Source organism: Lycium ferocissimum, chromosome 8 (assembly GCF_029784015.1).
Source record: "Lycium ferocissimum isolate CSIRO_LF1 chromosome 8, AGI_CSIRO_Lferr_CH_V1, whole genome shotgun sequence".
NCBI lineage: Eukaryota > Viridiplantae > Streptophyta > Magnoliopsida > Solanales > Solanaceae > Lycium > Lycium ferocissimum.
The window spans coordinates 13,963,028-13,970,239 of record NC_081349.1 but is presented as its reverse complement, the minus strand read 5'-3'; the positions used below and the strand labels follow the sequence as shown (position 1 = coordinate 13,970,239).

General features: G+C 32.0%; 1 long non-coding RNA gene across 1 annotated transcript; it reads right to left on the bottom strand.

The window, feature by feature from the left end:
• Positions 1-286: 286 nt before the first annotated feature.
• LOC132067304 (uncharacterized) lies at positions 287-3,067 on the bottom strand. Its single transcript, XR_009417118.1, has 3 exons — positions 3,014-3,067; positions 2,812-2,885; positions 287-2,714 (listed from the first exon to the last, which is right to left on the bottom strand). It is a non-coding gene; the product is annotated as an uncharacterized LOC132067304 (long non-coding RNA).
• Between the last annotated feature and the right edge of the window lie 4,145 nt (positions 3,068-7,212).

Genomic DNA, 7,212 nt, shown 5'->3' with positions numbered 1-7,212 from the left:
GCAAGTTTTGTGCATTCAGATATTGAAAAAACAAACAGTCGTATTTATTTAGTGTTCAAATCTTAATATAACATCGTAATATTCAGATATGTATTCAAATTCAAACATCTAAATCTTAATGCACATCTTATTATTTAGATATAAACATCTTAATCTTAATAAAAATAAATGAGGCCTAAGAAAGCATATGCTTGCGTTTGGCCAATATTTCAAAAAAGAATATTTGAGTGTCATATGAGGACATACAAAGGTTCATTTTACAATTAAAATTATCTAAATTTAATTAATGTTAATTATTTATTATGATGGATTTTAGTAATTAATATTGTCAATTTTATTGAACATAAAAATAAAATCACAAAAAGATTTTGTTACTTCTAAACAATGTAGCTTTACTTTGTCAAAAGTCTAGTCTCGGGCCTATCGGCCCTCAACTTCTTCTACCAACACATATTTCCATTTGGTTCTCCCACTTTGAGTCGCAGTTTTCGAGGTTAGGTTGCAATTCGGATCCACCAAAATTTAGGACATAAGGTCAATCAGATGAGATAAACTTGGGGCCAATCACGTTCCTGGAAACTAGAAGTGTTTAGTGGGAAAAAAAAAATGTCACTTACTTGTGGCCTATCACGCTCCTTTGCCAAATTAATAAGTGATATTTTTTTTTCCATAAGCACTTCTAGCTTCATAGAAACGTGACTAGACAAACTAGCAATGTTTCTTTTCAACGCAACCTTTAGAAAAGAAAAAACTGACGTTGGATGGGTTGCTCATGTCTAGTTCCTACAATTTTGCTAAAATGCAACCGCATAGGTAAAATTTAATAGGTTTGTGATGCCGCTGAACACACTAATCGTTTAAGTTGGTAAGTTCAAAATTTAATATTTATATATAATTTGTAGATTTTCTTAACACATACATAAGGTTCGAGCAAAAGCTATTGGGATCGACCAAGTTAGTAGCTTTAATTGTACATCAGCTCTGATCTTGGCAAAATTGGGAGACTCTTTGAGAGCACTACCATGGGTAAAAAAGAGAGGACGGTCAAAAACACACCTAAACTATCACTTTTTCGTGAGTTTCCTACCTGAACTATCATCAATTGTTTGTCAAAACAAACCTCAACTATTAGTTGTTTATTTTTCCTAACTGAACGATATAGGTAAGAAAAGTGAACAACAAATAGTTGAGGTATGTTTTGAAAAACAGTTGGTGATAGTTCAGGTAGGAAACTCGCACGCCTGATAGTTTAGGTAGAAAACTCACGAAAAAGTGATAATTCAGGTTTGTTTTTTACCATTAACTCAAGAAAAAATATATTCCTTCAAAGTTTCATCTTTTTTCTCCTTTTCTTTATTTATAGTTCTTGGATTATGTCTATGTAGTTCTCATTGTGGTTTATAGTTTTATTCGAGGAATTGATTTTGCTTTTAAGATATATATCTTATTTCTCAATTTTTGTTTTTATAGTCAATTGGGCACCTTCTTTGATTTTAAATCGATTTTTTAAAAGAGAATTTGGAATTGAGTTGGATTGAAGGATGTAATTTGATAGACTTAGGAATTAAGAAATTCATTAACTTAAGAATAGGGGCGGACGTTTGGACAGCTTAGATTGGATATGAAAATTTCGATTTTAATTTTTAATTTTTGGATTTAAAAAATTAAAATTCAAATCCAATTCAAAAATGTTCTAACTGGATCAGTTTTCATACTGCTAACAGTGCATATTCAAGCCAACCACTACTCAATTCATATATATTGCATACGATTTAAACATCAATTAATATGCTTCCGTAAGGATCTATTGTCACAACTCCTTCAATGACAATAAAAAGTACGATGATAATGAGACATCTCAATTTTTGGAAGTTAAATCCAAAATCCAATCAAAAATTTTGAAAAATTCGAATTTCGGTTTGGATTTCAATTTTTCCAAAATTATGCCTGGCCCTACTTAGGAATGAATGATCTATTTTGTTAATTCTATTATCATGGGAATATAGAAAATCCTCTAGTTTATAGTTTTACATAAATCAATTGCTTAGGATAAAATAAAAATATAACGAAATTGCAAAGAAAAAATCGTAGCTCTATTTATCGACTTCCTTAAACATTTGAACTATTTGCTTTCTAAGAGATTTCTTCTAAGCTTTATTTTCTTAGTTTTAGCTTAATCAAGTTCAAACCAATCAAAGTACAGTCCATTTCTTATAGTGAAATGAACCAAAAAAGTACCAAACTAACCCCAAGAGTTTGCGTCAACGTTTCATAATTCGATTATTGCCCTACCGGAGCAGTAGCCGTTATAACGATTAGGCGGATCCAGAATTTTGATTCAAGGGTTCAGAAAAAGTAAAAAAGTTAAATATAAAAAATAATGTTTTTCCTGGGAATCGAACCTAGGATGATAGAGACAATTAATCTTTTGCATTTGTTCAATATATTCCAAAGTTAATATATGTACATAAACACAGAAAATCTACCTTATATATACACTATAATTTTTGCCCCTCAGCATCCTCTAAATCCGCCCCGATCATGCCTCACAGAGTTGCAATAGATGTGGTGCAATATACCTATCTGTTTTCACAAGTAATTTTTTTTTTTTCGATAGATCATGAATAACTAAATAAAACGGTATTCACCTGTTAAGGAAAAAATATGTCGAGACACGTTCACAGCAAGCGAAGCCTCAGTTGTACGGTCGTCAACTGTAAAAAAAAAAACAAATCAACCTATTTGATTAAGCATAAGAACAAAAAGGCATTTAATGTGTAATTACGATTTGAACCTCCTTGCATTACTCACAATTTAACCTTGGAGTCGGAGTAGCACTTCACACAAATTCTCCGATGACGTTACTATATACTATATATACATATCTGAAAATGAAATTAGAAAATGAAGTAAAAAATGTAAGAGAGGAGACTGAATGAAATGATAAAAACAAAGGCATGAAAATAACAATTTTATTTTAAGATTTCATATGAGAAAACAAAGAGATGATTACAGCTTGCTTCTGTTGGAAGGCATAAGGGATGAGGGAAGTGAAGGTAGCAGCTAATAAATAGAGAGAGTTATGCAAAAGGAGGAAAGCCAAGGTGGCAATTCTCTTGGCGTGTAGACATCCAACAGAGCCAAGTGTGTATGCCAAGTTGGACAAATCCTCAGCTGATTTTACTCTTGGCTTACAACTCTCCACTTGTAAAGTAGTCATTTCAAATGTTAAAACTCATGAGTCATTACTACTTATTATTCCAATGTCCCAATTTTTGTCAATCCTATTTTAAAATTTGTCCAAAAAGAATGGAGTCTAAGAGAAAAAAAAAATTGAAATTTGTTGGTTTAAAATAAATCATACTCCCTCCGTCTCAATTTAAGTGTTTTAGTTTAACTGGGTGCGGAGCTTATGAAACAAAGAAAAACTTTTGAATCTTGTGGTTTTAAATTAAAGATGTATATTATCCTTTAAATCTTGTGGTCATAAACTTATCATTTAAAATGTAAAAATTGAAAAACTTACTAAATAGAGAAAGCGAAAAGGATAAGAAACACTTAAATTGGGACGGTGGGAGCACTACAAATATTTGTAGCTATAAAAAGAGGCAGAGTGAGAGCTTTATCTATGGGTTCAGCAGAACCCAGTAACTTTGACTCAAAATTTGTAATTGTGTTTAAAATCTACTTAATATGCATAAATACTTTATCAAGAACCCACTGAGCTTTGTTTTCTAAAATTCAGAACTCATAAACTCAAAATTCTGACTTCGCTCTGTCTATAAATCATCTCATTAGGGGCAAAATGACAGTTTGAAGTTAAATTCTTACGAAATATAGAAAGATGTTAAATTCTTACGAAATATAGAAAGATGTTATTCATTTTTAGACTAACTAAAAAGAAAATAGTGTTACATAAATTGAGGCGAAATGAGTAACATTTTATATTTAGAAATAATTTAATTTAAAAAAATTCATTATATCCTTGATGAGATAATTTATAACCGTATTATATCCTTGATGAGATAATTTATAACCGTACAAATATCTATAATTTTATTTTAGATCATAATTTATTTATTTTTTTAAACTAAGGGGTAGTAGATAAGGGGTATTAAATATCTCGCTTCCTTCGGGAAGCCTACAATTCGGTGTTGTAGTCAAGTATCATTGGCATTATAAAGTGGTAGCTATTTTTAAATTGTCTAGGAAACAACAATGGAGAAAGCAGATACTACACTATTATTTGATTCCTTTTACTTGGTCATTAGAGCTCCTACGTACCGTCCTGCTTTGTCTGTGGCGACATCTCACTATTCACTATTACTACTCTTCTGTTGATAATACTTGATGGCTCCCATGTTCAACGCTCATGCTTATTCATCATCATAAGCCAACTAATTGTGTAGGAGATATTTTGGTTCACTTATTACTTACGTGGGACTATACAACGCAAATACTCCCTCTGTTTTAATTTACACCTATATTTCTACTTTTCTTAGTCATGTCAAAATGAATGACCTCTTTCCTAATCTGAAAACAAATTCACTTTATAAAATGATTTATAGCCACACAAATATTCAAGACTTATTTTGAACCACAAGTTTCAAAAGTCATCACTCTTTCTTAAATGTCGTATCCAATCAAATGGGTTCACATAAATTGAAACGGAGGGAGTATTATTTAAGGCAAAGGGACCCATGGACCGTACAATATTACGCGCATATCCCCCTATTTTAAACGTTGTCCCAGTTGTACCCTTACCGTTATGTTTTGCAACCACTCGTGTCCTTGATTCAACGGAAACCAAAATATTAGAGCATATTTGTTTAGTTTCGCATAGTATGGAGGGCATATTTGATCCATTGAAATTTCTAAACTAAATATTGTACTACTAGTTCTCCGATTTTTTCGTAGTGCACTTTATGCTAGCCATTGATTTTTTGGTATTGCGTTTTGAAACTCTACACTTATCGTGCAACTCCACACTTTGCTCTCTTATTCTTTCACTTGCTTATGAAATGTCGGAAGCTTCGAGTTCTTCAAATAGCTGTGGAAGGGTTTGTGGATGTGGAGTTGCTGCACTCCACCTCACATCATGGACTCTAAATAATTCTGTTAAATTTCGGTTATGAGTGAAATTCACGAAAGGGCTAGACCACCTTGAATTTTATGTAAGAAACCGTATAAATGCTTAAAAAGTACTCCCTCTGTCCCAAAAAGATTGACACTTTTTGCTTTTCGAGAGTCCAACTCCTTAATTTTGACCGTATGTTTAAATATAGAATCTTTAAATTTTCGAAATAAAATTTACATATTTGGAACTACGTAAAAAGTATTATAAGTTACCGTAATTAATAATTTAAAATATTTAAAAGACATATGAAAAGATTACGGTCAAAGAACAACTCGTTTAACTTTCGAAAAGCGAAAAGTGCCAATCTTTTTAGGACGGTGGGAGTAATATTTTCTCTATTATTATTATCGTAATTTCAGCATTGTGGGAGACATTGTGGTGTCATAAGTTGCATGTAATTTATCTCTTTTCCATTGTGACTTTTTTGTGGCAAATCTATAATGAATTATGTTTATGTTTTGTTGCGTCAGATCTTTTCCCTTGTGATTTTTGTTGTATGCATTATCGTGTAGATATTGAAATTGGGAAGACGAAAAATTTTCAGAAAGACCAATCCATGTCATCAACAAATTGAAAAATAAATTATGTTATCATTACTAAAATAAAATCTTTTGAAAAGGGCAAATTGTGCTCTTATAGAAAAAAATATTTAAAATATGGATGTAATTATATTTGATCTTTTAGTTGTATAATTTAGATGTAATGTAATGGTAGATGAATTGTAATTGCAACTATTTTTTATGTTTTGGGATGCAATGATATTTTGTGCCATATTGTTGTTTTGGTGCCATAATATTCAGGAATTTTAATAGATTAAACATGCCCCTATACTATGCGAAACTAAACAAATATGCCCTCCAGTATATTTTCGTTAAATCAAGATCACGAGTGAGAACAAAACATAACGGTAAGGGCACGTCTGGGACAACATTTAAAATACGCGCAAAAGCGCATAATATCGTATAGTCCAAGGGCAGATCTGGCCCTTTGCCATATTATTTATGTGAAAATGAAGATATTATACATGAATTAATTTATTGTTAAAAAAAAGTATTCTGTTTTAAAGTAGTTTTATGTTAATTCATATATTTTTATTTAATATAAACACTTTGGTATTACATCAGTAGGGGTGTCAAATGAGCGAATTTGAACTAGTTAAATTGGGTGTTGATAAATGGAAAGGTTATTAACCCGTCCAAAGTTTACTTGAGTCAAGATGAGCATCATAGGTTAAAAGGGTGGCTCACGTGGTTGAGCATGAGGCTTCCATAAGGAAAGTTTCAGGTTCGAAAACCCCTGTCTAAGACAACAGGAGATTTGCTTTCTGGATCGAGCTCATCGCACGGGACTTGCTAGCTAGTGCGGGTTATCTCTCCTGTGTGGTTTGCGAGCTATTGTACAGGAGCGGGTTTTACACTGTGTGCATCCGAAGAATAACAACTGCGGGTTCCCTTATCATAAAAAATAAATAATAGGTCATGGCTCAACGTGCCGAATTCTTATTAAATTTTAATTTAGATATATATTTTTTTTTTATAATTTGTTTGATTAGCAAACAAAGATAATCAAACAAACTTTTCTTTATAAATAACTTGTACTCTCTCTGTCCCAAAAAAATTATCCTCCTTTCTTTTTTAATTTGTCCCAAAAAAACTGTCCCTTTTCTATATTTAGAAACAATTTAACTCATTTTGTGCTCCAAGCGGCCAATCTCCTTTATTTAGTAAAACTTGCTACTTTTATATCCTCGTAGTGTAACATTGCGGCTAACAGTACAAGTGTGCATCCCAAGTGGGCTATTCCACCGCTCTTATACTCTTGCCTCTTGTGGACCTCCACATGTATAGCCATTTCATGACTCATGGCTAACGGAACAAATATCCCAATATAGTGAATCTACACAATTTCTAACACCTTTGATATTTTTGGAAACTACTAGGAGCCCGTTTGGATTGACTTATAAGTTATTTTCAGCTTTTTTGAGTGTTTGGCTGACCAACTTAGAGTCATTTTGTGCATAAAATAAGCCTAAAAAAATAATTGGGTTCGTTTGGCTTAGCTTATTTAAAACAACT